Raw genomic sequence first — 18,551 nt, forward strand, 5'->3', positions numbered from 1 at the left:
CACCGATCAGCCGCCGCCGGCCATCTCTCCCTTCTTCCCTTCTCTCCTTCTTTCCTCTCTTCTCACTCTCTCTTTCGGTCTCCCTCTCCGCCAGCACCGCCGCCGGCTGGAAACTGCCGCTGCTGTCGTCGGGCTGCCGCCGCCGCTGCGCCGGCCGCCGTCGCCGTCGTCGCTCGGGAGGTAAGTATATTTCACTTTTAATTTGTAAAAACAAGTTTCTAAACCTTGAATCTTTGCTTCAATTTTCAGAAATTAAGAGGGGTTGAAAAGGAGCCAAGAAGTGTCGTTGTTTGCCGGATTTCGCCACCACCGCCGGATGCTGTCGCCGCCGCCGACCCGGCGCTGCCTCTGTTGCTGACAGAGGGCAGAAACTCCAGCCAGGGTATGATTTCTTACTTCCTTAGTCAAATTCTTAATTGAGTGGCTTATGTATTTGTGATTGAAGAGGGCTAAGGTTTTTCCTATTTATGCATAAAAGTGGAGATCTTGAAGAAACACTAAGCATGCTTGTGTTTTGGGTTTTGGGACAGAGATATGTACTAAATTATGGCTTGCTTTGAACAAAGAATTTTGGTAGGGAACTTACTTAGATATGAGAAAAAGCTTGATGAATGAACAATATGCAACTTTCCTTTCCTTGCTAGCTAGACTCATGAAGCACTTTCTTCTAAACTTGAATGTGTGGAAACATGGATTTTTGTGGGTGGGATAGATGAATTTATGTGATGAAACTGATGAGTGATTGTGATGGGAAAAAGGTTGATAGGGATGTTCTATATATAGTGAATTTCTTACCGAGTGATCTTGAATGTGGCGACAAGATACATAAGGCTCCTCTCCTCTCATTCTTCATACTCATTATGGTGTTGGGGACTTTGTTCCTCTGATTCTAATTAACTCACTGTTGGAGCATGCATGGGGAGGGATTGTTCTTGCAAGATTTTGAAAGATGATAATGCGTGTGTGCTTTGGTGTCACCACAAAGAGAATGGCGTCAAAGTTGTTGAACCAACCCGAAATGCCCCGCAAGAGGTCCCCTCTTCTGCTTGAAATTACTAATTGGGCTCTAGGTAGCACTACTAGGTACAGTCCGTCCAGTTTTGAGAAGTAAATGATTTTGTGTGCTAATTTGTTAATCCTTGTTCAAATGAGTCTGGCTAGTTGCTAAATTTGCCTTGGTTTCTTTCTCAGCCCTATCTGTTCGATTGGAAAATGGGCTGTGCTTCTCGTTGGTGAAATCTGATTTTTTTCACCATCTTCCTGCATCGATAGATGTTTAGAATAGTTTTGAGGTGTGGGTGTTTGGATGCATGCTTCTTTTTGTGGTTGTAATTTATCCTATTTGTGTGTGCATGCAAGGTTTTCTCTTTATTGATTGTTACCAGACACTTTTTTTATCGTTTATTACGGTTGGCCTGCAGTACGTTGTTGTCACTTACTAACTTCTGGAGAACTAAGATTCCCTAATTTAAAAAACCTAATATTTTAATAATATGTTAAAATGAATCTATGCGGCTTCTAAATAAATTTGTTAATCCTTATAGCTATAGTTTCACTTTTGACTTTTGACTGCAGTACCTTGTGACTTTTGTTTCACTGGTAGGTTTCACGATTTAGTTTAAATAAATTTGGAAGCCTTTATCAAGATTAAAGAAATACATAGGCAATGCATGTTTCCGTGTCATGTAATCATTGATGCATATCATGTCTGAAAAACATACTTACTTTTAACCAACTGGATGATGAAGTTCCTTCCAGCGTATATTAAGTGGGTCCCTAATCCTGATGGTATGGCCACATGATTTAGATGTGTGGAGAGTTATAATGGTCTCTTGATATTTTATCTGTGCTGAACGTGTTCTATTGATGTTTTTTCTGTTGGGTGGGATTTACTTATTGGAGCAATAATACTAGCAAATAACTTATAAATAATTTGTTCAAGTGTTATGTTAATTTAGTCCAGTATGTATGGGTTTGGAATTCATATTGTTTGTATTTTGTCCTTGTTGCATATTAACCTTGTTTACATGCAGTCCAAACCATTGAAGGGGAAACAGATAAACAAATTTCTGTTAGGAGAAAGCATAGAGACAGCGTTGAGCCACTTTTTTTATGCTAGCCTATATGCGCAAGGTCAAATGAGCCCTTTATGCTAACCAGGCCACTTTTCACATTCACAACGAGTTTATGAGGTGATTCTTTAACAAATTCTAGGATATCTAAGTTGATTCACGTGGCCAGATATGTATAGTCTCTAGTTCATCTTTGTGATCTTTATTTGTATCTCATTTAATTTTGTCATTTTGTCTGCTGTATTTTTCTAGTTTTCTAGAGAATCGGTCCACCTAGAGCTCAAATGCGTTTCCAATTCCCCCCCCCCCCGGCTTCGTCAGGAATAAGTGGTAGCGTTTACTCATCTAGCCTTGTTAGCATTGGAATGGGTGCTATGCCCTAAACACCGGAAATTGGCTCTGACGATATAGAACCTGTTGGATCCCAGATTCCTTCTAGGTTTGTTTAGTTTATGTTTTCTTTTGATTTTTATATCATTTATTAATTATTAGTTTTGTTTTCCTATCAGTAAACCTTGCGGGCAACTAAAAACAAAAATGAATCAAATTAGTAAAATTATGGTGATCGTTTTCAGTTCCTTCATCTCACATTTCAATTGGCGATGGTCCACAAACTCTTGAAAACGACATCATTCCTTCATTCTCTCTTGCTTTGGCTAGCTACTGATGGAACCTTCCAGTTATGCAAAAGTGAGTACAATCTGTTTGCATATCAACCATTGTTTGCTTGTGCAATTTTTTACCTGTGCACTCTATTAATGCACTTTATCAATGCAGGAAACTGGAAATGCTGCATATCCTACTAATGCAACTCTGTCTTCCTAGCATCTTGGGACTAATGTCTGTGAGCCATTTATGTACCATACTATCTCAGAGAAGGTATATATACTATGAGCCCTTACTATTTAAATATCAATTTCTTAAAACTCGTGCTTTAAAAAGTGCCTCGCTTATGGTTGGAAGGAGGGAGTAAAAAATTACAAACTATAGCTATAAGTTTATTTGAGTATTACCTTAGTTGTTATCCTCCAATATGTTGATGTCAGCTTATTATGTGGTATTCCTTTTTCTAAAATGACATGGTGGATTGAGCATAAAACATTTAGAATGTTGACTTTTCCAACTCTTGATACGATCATGCATTTTACCTAGACTTCAATTGAAGAATCCACATCTAACATGGTGCGAGTGTTAGGTGATAAGCTAATTACTTGTCTAAAGTTGCATTTGCATCATTCATGGACATTAGATTCCTATGTAGGTGAATTACTAACTTAAGCATATTGTTCTTGATTCATAACTGTTTGCAAAGAACCGAGCTTAAGCATATTGTTCTTGATTTGCTCAAAGTACGCACTAATTCTCCAATGATGCACTGTATAATTTCATATGCTGGCCTCGGTTTAGATGTGGGAATGATGTCAATCCTACATTGTATGTAAAATTAATGTGCACAATGTATTTATTGTTTTGTTAAGATTTATATGTTCTTCCTCGATATTAGAATGAGTTGTTTTGATGATAAAACCTCATTTTTTAATATTTCTACAATATGTGTGCCTGCGTTAGATAATGAAGCACAAGTATGAATAGCAGCAGCCGAAAAGGTTACAAATTCTATCGGATTCTTTATCTAGAACTTGCTGTCCAACATATTAAGTTGTATTTAAGTGGATACTTTTGAATATGCACTTTAAGTATTTGTTACTTATGTTGTGCTTCATTTCTTTATTTTTATTTATCAGCTGCTTTATATAATTGATTTTATTTGTTTTGTGTTTGTTGTGTAGGAGTTGAGGAGGAGCTAACTTCTAAAGGGGTTATTAGTGTAGACTTCGTTTTTCTCAAGGGTTGATCTGCAAACTTAGTTGTTGCTTACTAACTTCTGAAGTCCTAGGTTTCCCGTGCTTCAAATAAGTGATAACAGTGTTCTTTGTTGCCCGATTTCTTGAGCTAAGGAGAGAGAACTATTCCGGTTTTGAAAAATTAATTGAAAAAGCCATAGGGCCGATCGACTGAATGAGAGCTTTATGTGTTGCAATCTTGTTGATATTGGTGCATAAAGATGATTTAGGCAATAGGAATAAAGACCTCATATCCAAATTATCACATGCCTGACCCTGCATAAACCCCTAGTGAGCCAATTTGAGCCCCAAAAGCCTAATTTCTTTGTTGAAAATTTTGAAGTCCTTATATCTGCTTACCTATTATATCCCATTTGTTGGCCTATATTTTCTACCCTAGTCACTAAAATTAAAGTGCTAGCACATTCTTGGGAGGGTATTATGGTGGCAAGAAAAGATGGAGGTTTTGTACCATTCATTAGGTGGTATTTATTTATAAGATACAAAGTGAGTGAAAAGCTGTCCCCTTCAAACGAAAATAGAATAAAAAGGCAGCCTTTCATGAGTAAAAAAAAAGCCAAGGCTAGAAAAAGATAAAAAGGCAGCCTTTCATTAGTTAAAAAAGCCAAGGCTAGAAAAAAATAAAAATAAAAAAGGCAGCCTTTCATGTCTAAAAAAAAGCCAAGGCTAGAAAAAAAATAAAAATAAAAAGGCAGCCTTTCTTGAGTAAAAAAAAGCCAAGGCTCGAAAAAAATATTGAGCGAAAAATAGAAATGATTCAAAAGAATAAGTTGACAGATGGTCGAAAAATCTTATGTTTGGGGTGTTGAGCTGTAAGAAATTTGTATGCAGTGAGTGAGATGTGAAAGGTTTTGTGATGGATGTGCTAGTATTTTAAGAATGGTGGTAAGCTACTTAACCAAATATTATCTCACCTCTACCAAAAGCCCCATTACATCCCAATGAATAAGACCTTTTGATTTGTGCATCATATTGACTTGGGAGTGATGAATTTTGCTTGATTTTGGGAGAAAGATCTTATGTGCTTAAAATAAAGAATAGCTAGAAGAACTTCTCTTTATGAATTAGTGACGATGGTTTGAGACTCCCAAGACACAACTCGAACTTAGATTGAAGCATGGGATGCCTAGTTCTTAGGGAATTAGTTCGTGTACAATTCTTGTTCTTAAGTTTTACCCGCGAGTGAATTCGGGGTCGGCCTAATTTCCCTACTGATTCATATGGTTTGGCGTGACTTGAAGCAGAGGATTATCCAATATCTTGTGAGTGTGATTTATTGTGTAACTTGCTCGAGGGCTAGCATGACTTAAGTTTTGGGGGTGTTTGATGTGAGTGGGTAATTTTCTAACTTGTTCCTCGTACAGTATACAATGGAATGGAGGGTAGCGTATTACTGCTCCTAGCCAATTTTGGCCACTTTGATATTAAGTGTCTCTCAGTTCATACTAAAGCCGTCAATGAAGAACTACTGCAAAATCTGTCTGATGCTCTACGCTTGACTGTACCTGATAAAATTGGAGTTGATCTTGCTTTGTCTAAAACTGACGATCACGATATCAGGATGTGTGGTTAGCTATTCTCCTCCTTATACATACATTTAGATATAATTTTTGTTTAGTTGTAGGAAGTGGAATACATACAATAATTTATTATTTTTATTTCCTTGGATTCTTTCTATATGTTCCACTAAACCCTTTTACCCTTTTCTTGTTGTATGCAGGAAAGAATTTTTCTTTGAGTCAGATTAAAGAGCTGTGTGCCTATCTATTGCATTTGAGGCGACTGAGATGATTCAAAATATGCTCGTGTTACACTTAGTTGATCTAACGGCTAAGCATTCAGATTCATTCTTGCAAATGTTAGCTCTTGTGCAACTAAGGTGCTTTCCGTGATAGTTCCTCGTGCAAAAATAGACTAGAATTTCTTAGTCAATCTGAAGGCCAAGGCCCAACTACGTGGAGATCACTTCTTCAGGTGCTTTCAGTGAAACTGCCTAGTGCATAAATAGACTAGAATTTGTTATGGAAACCAATTTTTACATTTATGCTTGTTTATATTAGCGTAGTTTAAAACGCGCCGCGCAGGTGGAAGAGCAAGATCTGGGGACGGCGGCCCGGTGGGGGCAAGTCGTATGGCGGTAGGGGGAGACTTAGTTCTTAACTTATAAGAAGCCGGGGGAAATGGTGAGCCTGCTTTGCTTAATCTTCTTCTTCTTGGTTGTAGCGAATATATTTTTCTACTTATTTGATTCAATTTCTGCTGCCTTTTGCAGCTTCATAAATCTATCACATATATTTTTGGGTATTATACTGTGCCTGGTGATTTCCTACTTTTTCTAATCCACTTCTTGCTACCTTACATCTATTTAATTAATATATACTTATTATCCTATTTTTTTTCGTCATATGCCGTGTACATAAATGTGCTATAATAGTATTTCTTTTCTTTGATATATAAACCCCATTGATTGTCAAATCTTGGCATGTTAAATTGTTTTCACAGGCTCTTTCCCAAGTACTTCCTAGATATGTTTCTTTTTTACTTTGGCATTCGGTTTGCTGTACCTGCATTAAAAAAGAAATCATGGGCCTTGGAAGCTGGATGAGCACTCAATTAGTGTCTAGTAAAGATGCTTTGTATGAGGTTAGTGTTTTCTATTTTTAAAAATCCCTCCCTATTAAGGTCCCAAGGACACATAGAAAAGCAAGTTAATTTCTGTTGTTGTGTAAAGAAATCATTCTGTGAGATATTATTTGCCAAGACTAATTTTTGAATTTGCATCTGCCAGTGCCATCTTGTGGTCTGTTATAATTGTAATTTCATGCTCCGGTTTACGTGCATGCCTCCAGGAATAGATCATGTTTCTGAAGGATGTTCAGGACCTATCTCCTAGTCACATTCAATCTTTGGGTTCACTTTTGAATATCTTTCTGGTATGAATCTGGGCATGAAATTATTGAATCCATAGTCTGGTTTTGTTGTTGTATTTGTCATGATGTATAGCCAAAATTTCATGTACTATATACTGTGACATGTTGTGCCTCTTAGGTTATGATTTCTTTTTCTTATGTATGGTGTTGGATTGATTTAAGCATCAAGTAGCTGGTTCAGAATTTTGAAGTCAATTTCTTTGTATGAAATGGTAACTAATGGATTATGCTATCATATTAGAGATGTCATATGCAAGCACTTCCAAGAAAACTAAAGACTATCTCTATTTATTACATTAACTCTCCACTTCCTCTGATCATTCTCAAGATTTTAATATTTCTGCAATGCCAGCTTATTGCTACTTCTATGGCTGGGTGACTCCAGAAATCATATAAGCTCGTGTAGGAAAATCAAATCAAAATTTGGACATACATATTGGAGAAGTTTCCTACATTGCTTGATTTTAGAAACAATTTTCCTGCAGTAAATTATTTGATTACCGCTCTGGAAATGTTGTGATACACCCAAAATTTTAAATATTATTCCAGCAGTTGAGTTTGTCTACAACAGTTTGATCAACTATCGCGGGACCAAATTTTCTATAGATTGCAAACTTGAGTTTACTCGTATTGCACATCTAAATTCTGCTGTTGTTCATTCCAGGTTGTGTGTAAGGCTGCGTAGCAAGTAGAACTCAGTCCCGTGTTGAGAGCACTACTTCAGTGTTGATAAGTTCTAGAGATGTCCCCTGTTCTTCTTCAGTGAGGTGTTATAGCTGTAACCACTAACCTCTACTCATAGCATTCTTATGCCAGTACACTTTGATCACTCACTTTTGTAGGGACTATTCCCGGAGTTGTCCAGGTTTTCGCTTCCTGTATAGGGGTGTGATCCTGGCACCACCCCTTACTTGCTTTCGACCCTAACAAGTGAGTATTCTATCTCCTTTTACATTTTCTAGTCCTTCACATTGAGGTGTGGGTGTATGCGTGCATTCTTCTTTTCTTTGTTTTTGCATGCAATGTTTTTTCTCTTGCATGCAATGTTTTCACTCTTGATTGACACCAGACACACTTTTAATGGGTTATTAGTGTACCCTTAGTTTCTCTCAAGGGTTGGAGAACTAAGATTTCCTAATTTCAAACACCCAACTTATTAATATTTTAATATGTGAAAATGAACAAGACATGCTGCTGAACAAGACCAAGTACATATCTTATATTTTCGATGGTGTCTTGATACATTCTTTGTGGTGATGTTTTCATTGATGAATGAGATTTATTTATTAAAGCAATAATACTAGCAAATAACTTATTAAAAATTCGGTAAAGGCTTGTGTTAATTATGTCCATTGTGTATGTGTTTAGAATTCACAGTTTTTTTTTATTTTGTCCTTGTTGCATTACCTTGTTCACATGCAGTCCAAACCAATGATTGGGAAATAGATCAACAACTTTCTATTAGGGGAAAACATAAGAGATAGTGTTGTGCCACTTTTTAAAATGCTAGCCTTTAAGTGGCAGGTCAAATGTGACCTTTGTCCTAAGCTAGGCACCTGTCACATTCACAACCACAAGTTTATAAGGTGATACTTGACAATTTTTAGAACATCTAAGTTGATTCACGTGGTCAGATATATATTATCTAGTTCATTTTTGTGATCTTTATTTGTGTCTAATTTCATTTGCAGGAATCACTAACAGAGTTGACATCGATGAATGGAATCCATCCACTGATACACATCTTCCTTGATTGATAACCGCTCTGCAAATGTTGTGATGCACTCAAAATTTTAAATATCATTTCCAGCTTTTTTGTTTGTCTACGACAGTTAGATCATCTATCGAGGGACCGAATTTGCTTTAGATTGCAAACTTGAGTTTGCTCATACTGCTCATCGAAATTCTGCTGCTGTTCATTCCTGGTTGAGTGTAAGGCTGCGTAGCAAGTAGAAGTCAGTCCCGTGTTGAGAGCGCTACTTCAGTGTTGATAAGTTCTAGAGTATCCCCTGAGCTTCAACAGTGAGGTGTTATAGCTGTAACCATTACTCGTAGGATTTTTATGCTAGAGCACTTTGAGCACAAACTTTTGCAGGAACTAACCCGGAGTTGCCCTGGTTCTCACTTCCGGTATAGGGGTGTGATCCTGACACCACCCCTTAATTGCTTTCTACTCAAACAAGTAAGTATTCTATCCTCTTTACATTTTTTGTCCTTCACATTGAGGGTAATGTTTAGAATAGTTTTGAGGTGTGGGTGTCTGCGTGCATTCTTCTTTTTGGGGTTGTAATTTATCCTATTTGTGTGTATATGTAAGGTTTTCTCTCTATTAATTGTCACCCGAAACACTTTTTAATGGTTTATTAGTGTAGACTTAGTTCTCTCAAGGGTTGGAGAACTAAGATTCCCTAATTTAAAACACCTTACTTACTTATATTTTAATATGTGAAAATGAATTTGTGCTGCTGAACAGGACATGCTGCTGAACAAGACCAAGTACATATATTTTCTATGGTCGCTTGAAATTTTCTCTGTGGTGAACGTGGAGTCTGTTGATGTTTTTTTCCGTTGAATGGGATTTACTTTTTAAATCAATAATACTAGCAAATAACTGATATAAAAACATTGGTAAAGGCTTGTGTTAATTTAGTCCATTGAGCATGGGTTTGGAATTCATATTGTTTGTATTTTGTCCTTGTTGCCTTTTTTAACCTTGTTTACATGCAGTCCAAACCAGTGATGGGGAATAGATCAACAACTTTCTATTAGGAGATAGCATAGAGACAGTGTTGTGCCACTTTTTTTATGCTAGCATTTATGTGCAAGGTCAAGTGAGCCTTTTGTCCTAAGCTAGGCCACCTGTCACATTCACAAAATGAGTTTATGAGGTGATTCCGGACAAATTCTAGGACATCTAAGTTGATTCAGGTGGTCAGATATATATTATCTATTTTCATCTTTGTGATCTTTATTTATGTCTCATTTCATTTTTTCATTTTGTTTGCATCATTTTGCTCGTTTTCTAGGAAAGAATCGATCCATCCAGAGCTCAAATGCATTTCCAGTTTGCCCCTCTGCTTCGTCAGTGGGTGGATTTTCCTGGAAATTTGCATCTCTACTTCTGACCAAATGAGTGTTAGCACTGGAATTGGTGCTATTCCCCACACACCTGAAATTGGCTCTGACGAGATGGATCCTGTTGGATCCCAGATTCGTACAAGGTTTGTTTAGTTTATGGTTTCTTTTGATTTTTATACCATTTATTAATTATTAGTTGTTGTTTTCCTATGACTAAACCCTGCGAGCAACAAAAACAAAATTGAATCAAATTAATAAAATTGTGGTGATCGTTTTTAGTTCCTTCATCTCACATTGCATTTAGCGATGGTCCACAAACTCTTGAAAATGACATAATTCCTTCATTCCTTCTTGCTTTGGCCAGCTACTGATTGACACTAATGCAAATCTGTCTTCCGAGCATCCCGGGTCAAATGTCTCTGCGCCTTTTATAACCTTTGGTGATGCATTGCACATGTAACATACTATCTCAGAGAAGATATATATACTATGCGCCTTAACTCTTAAATATCAATTCCTTAAATCTCGTGCCCAAAAAATTGCCTCGCTCATGGTTGGACGGAGTGAGTACAAAATAACAAACTATAGCTATATATTTATTTTACTATTATCTTAGTTGGTAATTGGTATCCTCCAATATGTTGATGTCAACTTATTATGTTGTTTTCCTTTTTTAAGACATGGTGGATTAAGCATAAAACTTTTACTGACTTTTCCAACTCTTAATTTGATCATGCGTTTTACCTAGACTTCAATTGTAGAATCCACATCCAACAAGGTTTGAATGTTATTTATTGAGCTAATTACATGTGTAAAGCTACATTGCTTTGCATCATGGACATTAGATTGCTATGTAGGTAAATTACTGCTTCTATACTGTTTGCAAAGAACCGAGCTTAAGCAGATTGTTCTTGAGTTGCTCAAAATATGCACTGATTCTCAGGATAATATTTCCGATGATGACTATATAATTTCAAAAGCTGGGCTCGGTCTAGAAGTGGGAATGATGTCAATCCTACATGGTATGTAAAATTAATGTGCAAAATATATTTATTATATTGTTTTAGATTGATATGTTTTTTCCTTGATATTAGAATGTGTTGTTTCGATGATACAATCTCATTTTTGTATGTTTAAACATATGTGTGTCTGCTTTAGATAATGAATCACAAGTCTGAATAGCAGCTGCCGAAAAGGTTACTAATTCTGTCGGAATCCTTGTCTAGAACTTGCTGTTCAGCATATTAGGTTATATTTAAGTTGATATTTTTGAATATGCACTTTATGTATTTGTTACATATGTTGTGCTTCATTTCTTTATTTTATTCATCAGCTGATTTATATGGTTGATTTGGTTTGTTTCTGTGTTTGTTTTGTAGGAGTTAAGGAGGAGCTAACTTCTAAAGGAGGCAAGATGAGGGAAGAAATACCTAACTTCCCATGCAAACAAGAGAGTATTTTGTTTCCCCTCACATTTTTTTCCTTCACATAAAGGGCAATGTTAAGATTAAGATTTGGGGTGAGGGTGTTTGTGTACATGCTTGATTATGTGGTTGTAAATAATTTTATTACTCTATCTCCGATGTGTTGATTCTGAAGGACCCTTTTTCTGAAGTGTATATAACGATGCGAATACTAAAGAAGTTATGTGTTTTAAATAGCAGGACTATGCCATGGAGCCCGATGAGAAACTTATGCGAAATGCAGCACATTAGATGGTAGCAAGGTTGGCAGGAACTCTTGCTAATGTAACTTGTTAGGTATAGATAACCTTTGCTTTATTACTCTCTTGTGTGCTGATTGAAAAGGCCCGTACATCACATTTAGGAACCTTTACGTGGTTCAGTATCAAGCCAACTCAGAAGGTCACTTCAGGGCTTGGCCATAGCAAAGGATCTTCTGGAGCAATCATTTTAGCGGGTGACTAATGGTAATCTCCTTTCATACAATGTGTCTTTATTTCCATGATTATATTAAATTAAAAGAGATGCGAATAAAAGATGTTAGCATCAACCAAACTAATTGGTTTTAATTAGAAATACCATACGGCTTTGCAGGAATCACATGCAGCGATGATACCGATGAATGGAATCCATCCACTGATACACATCTTCCTCGATCGATAGCCGCTCTGGAAATGTTGTGATACACACAAAATTTTAAATATTATTCCATCATTTGTATTTGTCTATGACAGTTAGATCAGCTATCGATGGACCAAATTTGCTTTTGATTGCAAACTTGAGTTTGCTCGTGCTGCTCATCTAAATTCTGCTGCTGTTCATTGCAGGTTGAGTGCAAGGCTGCGCTGCAAGCAGAACTCGGTCCGTTGTTAAGAGCGCTATTTCAGTATTGATCATGTTCCAGAGATGTCCCCTGATCTTCAACAATGAGTTGTTATAGTTGTAACCACTAAACGTAGGATTTTTCTGCTAGTAAACTTTGAGCACACCCATTTTTAGGGACTAACCCCGGAGTTGTCCAGGTTCTCGCTTCTGTTATAGGGGTGTGATCCTGGCGCCATCCCTTACTTGCTTTCTTACTCAAACAAGTGAGTATTCTATCTCCCTTTACATTTTCTTGTCCTTCACATTGAGGGTAATGTTTAGAATCGTTTTGAGGTGTGGGTGTTTGCATGCATTCTTTTTCTTGTGCTTGTAATAAGGTATCCTATTTGTGGGTGCTTGCAAGGTTTTCACTCTATTGATTAAATTTGTCACCCGACACTTTAATTATGGGTTATTAGTATAGACTTAGTGTTTCTATCAAGGGTTGGCCTGCAGAACGTTGTTGTCACTTACTAACTTCTGGAGAACTAAGATTCCCTACTATAAAACACCTATTAATATCTTAATAATATGTGAAAATGAATTTGTGCTGCTGCTGAACAAGACCAAGTGAACCAAGTGCATTTCTTAAATTTTTTCAATGGTCTCTTGGTATTTTCCATGTGGTGAACGTGGATTCTATTGATGTTTTCCCTGTTGAATGAGATTTACTTATTAAAGCAATAATACCAGCAAATAGCCGATAAAATTTTTGGTAAAGTCTTGTGTTAATTTAGTCCATTGTGGATGGGTTTGGAATTAATATTGTTTGTATTTTGTCCTTATTGCATTTTAACCTTGTTTACATGCAGTCCAACCCATTTATGGGGAAATAGATCGATTACTTTCTACTAGAAGAAAGCATAGAGACAGTGTTGTGCCACTTTTTTTAATGCTAGCCTTTATGCTCGAGGTCAAACGGAAGCCCTTTATCCAAAGCCAAGGCACATGTCACATTCACAACGAGTTTATGAGGTGATTCTTTGATAAATTCTAATATATTATCTAGTTCGTCTTTGTGATCTTTATTGGTATCTCATTTCATTTTATTATTTTCTTTGCCGCATATTGCTCTTTTTTCACACAGAATCGATCCACCCAGAGCTCCTAATGCATTTCCAGTTCGCCCCTCGGCTTCATCAGGAGCTGGATTATCCAGGCAATTTGCATCACCACTTCTGACCAAATGAGTGCTAGCATTTACTCATCTGGCCTTGTTAGCACTTGAATTGGTGCTATGCCCCATACACCGGAAATCGGCTCTAACGAGATAGAACCTGTTGGATCCCAAAAACTAAAAGGAATCAAATTAGTAAAATTCCGGTGATCATTTTTCAGTTCGCTCATCTCATATTTCAATTGGCGATGGTCCACAAACTCTTGTAAACTACATCATTCCTTCATTCCCTCCTGTTATATATATGCCATTGTTTGCTTGTGCACTTTTTTACCCGTGGAATTTGTAAATGCATGAACCTAGAAATGCTGCACATCCTACTTATGCAATTCTGTCTTCCGAGCATCCTGGGACAAACCTTGATATTAGAATGAGTTATTTTGATGATACAATCTCCTTTTTATATGTTTAAACATATGTGTGTCTGCTTTAGATTATGTAGCACTAGCACAAGTTCGAATAGCAGCTGCCGAAAAGGTTACAAACTCAGTCAGATTCTTAATCTAGAATTGCTGCCCAACATATTAGGTTGTATTTAAGTTGATACTTTTGAATATTCAATTTAAGTATTTGTTACATATGTTGTGCTTCATTTCTTTATTTTTATTCACCAGCTGATTTATATAATTGAATTTGTTTGTTTCTGTTTGTTTTGTAGGAGTTTGGGAGGGGCTAATTTATAAAGGAATCAAGATGAGAGAAGAAATACCTAACCCCATCACCTAACTTCCCATGCAAACAAGGGAGTATTTTGTTTACCATGCAAATAATTAGATTACTCTATCTCGTTGATTCTGAAGGACCCTTTTTTCCATAGTATATATAACAATGCAAATGCTAAAGAAGTTATATGTTTTTAAATGGCAGGTCTATGCCACGGAGCCTGTTGAGAAACTTATACGAAATGCAACACATTTGTAGTAGCAAGGTTGAAAGGAAGTCATGCTAATGTAACTTGAAGGTAAAGATAACCTTTGCTTTATTACTTTCTTGTGTTATAAATGTTAATGATCTTGTGAATTGTCAGAACACTACTTTATATACCTTGCGTGCTGATTGAAAATGCCTTTACATCACATTAAGGAACCTTTACGTGGTTCAATATTTAGCCAAACTCGGAAAATCACTTAACGGCTGGGCCATAGCAAGTGATCTTCTAGAGCAGTCATTTCAGCTCAGCTGGTGGCTAGTGATAATCTCCTTTCCATCAACGTGTTTTGATTTTCATAATAACTATTTAAATAAAACAAGATAGGCGAATAAAGACTTGTTAGCATCAACCAAACTAATTGGTTTTAATTAGAAATACCATACGGCTTTGTAGGAATCACAAACGGAGTTGACACCGATGAATGGAATCCATCCAGTAATACACATCTCTCTCGATTGATAACCGCTCGGGAAATGTTGTGATACACTCAAAATTTTAAATATTATTCCATCATTCGTGTTTGTCTACGACATTTAGATTATCTATCCAGGGACCATATTTGCTTTGGATTGCAAACTTGAGTTTGCTTGTATTGCTCATCTAATTTCTGTTGCTGTTCATTCCAGGTTGAGTGTAAGGCTGCGTAACAAGCAGAACTCGGCCCCGTGATGTGAGCTTTACTTCAGTGTTGATCAAGTTCTTGAGATGTCCCCTTTCAACAGTGAGGTGTTATAGCTGTAACCAATACTCTTAGGATTTTTATGCTTGTACACTTTGAACACACACTTTTGTAGGTACTTACCCTGGAGTTGCCCTGGTTCTCGGTTCCGGTATAGGGGTGTGATCCTAGCACCACTGCTTATTTGCTTTCTACGCAAAAAAATAAGTATTCTATCTCCCTTTACATTTTCTTGCCCTTCACATTGAGGGCAATGTTTAGAATAGTTTTGAGGTGTGGGTGTTTGCGTGCATTCTTCTTTTTGTGGTTGTAATTTATCGTATTTGTGTGTGTTTGCATGGTTTTTTCTCCATTGATTGTCACCAGAAACACTTTTTTATGGGTTATTAGTGTATACTTAAGGCTTGGAGAACTAAGATTCCTTAATTTAAAACACCTTATTAATATTTTAGTATGTGAATGAATTTGTGCTGCTGAACAAGGCTGAACAAGACCAAGTACATTTCTTATATTTTCTATGGTTTTTTGATATTTTCTATGTGATGAACAAGACCATGTACATTTTTTATAGTTTCTATGATCTCTTGATATTTTATATGTGGTGAACATCGATAACTTGCTACCCCACATATTAATTTGTATTTAAGTTGGGTATGCACTGTTAAGTATTTGTTTACTTATGTTGTACTTCATGTCTTATTTTTATTCATCGGCTATTGATATAGTTTATTTTGTTTGGTTTTTGTGTTTGTCAAGTGTTTAGTGATGGTTATATCTTCAAACTTGAACAAGAAACTCTCTAAATAATAATTTTGTTGAACAAGAAACTGCTACATTGTTGTTCTTGAATGTGACCAAATCACTTTTTTGCCACCCTCTTCACATAGCTCATGAATGTAACGATACAGACTTGACTTTTACTGTAGATGTAAATAGCATCCATCGCATGAAACTGAAAGAATCAAACTTTTACCTGTTTGCTTTCTGGACTCCATGCGAGAAGATTTGATCGTCCACCAACCTGAAAGTATGAGTCGACTAACCATGGCCATTGTGTTAAAGGGAACTGTTTTGAATTTTATACGCTCCATGTTAGAAAGGTGAACTTTCGGCATTGTAGCCGAATATGATCATTGTATTGCACCACTGACATCACAAGTCAAACATAATACATCTTTAAATCAAATCCCATAAGCCCCATTGAATATATTTCCTGAACCTGGCAACCTCGTATTGCATTCTTCATAACCACTGTAGAACTTGCTGCTATGTCCCAACCGCTCAGTTCTGAGCAGCTCAGCCATAACAAAATTATTTACACTCCGGGCTTCATTCCACCCATCACATTGACGATTAGAAGTTATTCCATTTCTAGACTGATGTAGGTTGAGCTGTGAAAATGGAAAGATATTATTGGATAGCATCTGCTCGACAACTGGAGATACAGATACCTGAGATCTTGAAATTGTTCAAGGAAAGTAGAGAAAGAGATTAAGGGTACCAAATCAAACAAATTACTAGTAATCTAATTTGAGAAAACACAAACAGAGTAGCTAGCGTAGATGTTTGCGTAGCTCAAACAAATTATCTAGGAAATTGCTCAAACTAATCAGCCAAATCATATAAAAAGAAAGACAAAGATAAAGGTCATCAAATGTTTTTTTGTCATAGATTGTTTAAACTAAATAAAGGTGAAAATAGATATATCAGATAAGGAATATATCCCATATTCTCTAATGTTACAGATCAAGAGCACTCTATCTATGCCACTCCAAGAGGGATGAACAAGCACCCAAACTATGCAAGTCTAACATTACCGGGGGAGTGCTATATTGCTAACTCAATACTTAATTGCTAACTATAATTAAATAATAGCCATTACATATTCAAATCAAGGGCCTAGATCATTAGCCCCGAAATGTCAATACGATCAAGAAAAAACGTCAATAAGGGTATTAGTGTCAATTTACAACAAATTAGTTGTAACTAACTTTTGAAAAATATCTCATAACTTTAAAACGCATATAACTTTCTCGATTTGAATTATTTTTTTCGCACAACATATATCAAATCAAAGATAATTTCATAAGGATTCTAACGAGATCTCACTTGCATATGTTTCCATGCCAAAATTTGAAAAAAATTTCAAAAATTTTCATAAATTTCGGTAACAACTTTATATCAATACATGACACATAATATGTCAATACAATGCCTGTACAATGTCAATATGAAATTGTATTGACAATATCATGTCTTTGTGTTGATATATTTCATACACTGTATTGACATTGTGTTTCTAAACCCTAAATTTGCTAGTTGCTATTATTTTTTAATATAAAAAAATGAAAAACAAAATTACACATGACAAATTGTAGACCACAAGATTTCCAAAATCCTATGATCTTAAATTAGTTGTAGTTAGCAATTAAATGATGAGTTAACAATTGATCACTCCCCAACATTACTAAATAAACAGATATTTTCAAGATAAATTTGCATAATTTTGAACCCCAAACAAAAGTGAAAAAGATAGTCAAATACTACCTCTGTCCCTTATAAACAGAAACAATTTCCATTTGGTCCATCCCTAAATAATATAAACTTTCTATTTTATGAACTGGACCCCATAATCTACCAACACTACTTCATCTATTTTTTTCTCTTCCTCTCTCTTTACCCATTTTTCTCTCCCTCTCTACTACTCTACCCTTTTTCTCTCTCTGTCTTTCTTACTTAACCAATTGTGCATTAAAACCCATGCCGTTTCAAAAGTTTCTATTTTTCAAGGCCACATGTAGTAGTAGGTAGTACTTAAGAAAATTGTGAATTACTATTAACTTACAAGGAGGCTTGTTGGAAGAAAATTGAGTAACATCGTTAGTAAAATAATCTTGTTATGTGCCAGTTGAAACAGGTAAGCCAATCGTACAAACATTTTCGTTTCCTCCTCTCTAGCAAACGAAAATCTTGACTGACTGCTATTCGGAGCTTTCCATGAACCTAGTGCTCCATAAGACCCTTGTCGTCTATCAGTTTCACCTAGCAACTTTGCCAGGTTATGAGGTGAAGTTACAGACTTATCCCATGAGTCAAAGTCTAGTGATAAAATATTTGATATAATGCTGCTCTCCCCTGTATCAATAGCAGAAGCACCATTGCCCACTTCAGTTTCATATCTCCCAAACTGAGATATTTTCTCTTTTCTAAATAAAAGAGTGGAATCTACAGTACCATTATTGAATGTATCCTCGAGATACACACTTAGAATATTAGAAGTTGGAACCTTCAAATTACCACTTCATATACAGCTTGCCTATTAGAATCAATACTGGTCTTTGTCAAATGCAGGAGAAATAAAATCAGAATGCTTTAAAATAAGTGCATCATAAAACTCTAGTACTCTATGGGAATCAATCTCAGGATCCTTAATCCTTTGGCTATGAAAAGATAACAAACCATCGTCCAGTTCTGGAAGGTCGACTTTAGTTA

General features: G+C 36.2%; 1 long non-coding RNA gene across 3 annotated transcripts; it reads left to right on the top strand.

Annotated features, from left to right (window-relative positions):
* Positions 1-34: 34 nt before the first annotated feature.
* On the top strand, positions 35-15,739 carry LOC121769457. 3 transcript variants are annotated; one of them, XR_006043582.1, is made up of 26 exons: positions 35-180; positions 250-382; positions 2,034-2,192; positions 2,325-2,511; positions 2,648-2,762; positions 2,850-2,951; positions 5,302-5,505; positions 5,658-5,911; positions 6,003-6,120; positions 6,440-6,580; positions 6,787-6,870; positions 7,532-7,634; positions 7,710-7,797; positions 8,559-9,795; positions 9,894-10,088; positions 10,889-10,967; positions 11,325-11,705; positions 11,792-11,875; positions 12,003-12,084; positions 12,236-12,363; positions 12,431-12,496; positions 13,085-13,247; positions 13,360-13,654; positions 14,108-14,410; positions 15,007-15,106; positions 15,175-15,739. It is a non-coding gene; the product is annotated as an uncharacterized LOC121769457 (long non-coding RNA). The 3 variants fall into 3 exon arrangements; XR_006043583.1 differs by lacking the exons at positions 35-180; positions 250-382 and adding an exon at positions 1,067-1,083; XR_006043584.1 differs by lacking the exons at positions 35-180; positions 250-382; positions 2,034-2,192; ... (1 more) ...; positions 2,648-2,762; positions 2,850-2,951 and adding an exon at positions 4,578-5,199.
* The last annotated feature ends 2,812 nt before the right edge of the window (positions 15,740-18,551 follow it).

The sequence above is a fragment of the Salvia splendens genome, chromosome 15 (assembly GCF_004379255.2).
Source record: "Salvia splendens isolate huo1 chromosome 15, SspV2, whole genome shotgun sequence".
Lineage (NCBI taxonomy): Eukaryota > Viridiplantae > Streptophyta > Magnoliopsida > Lamiales > Lamiaceae > Salvia > Salvia splendens.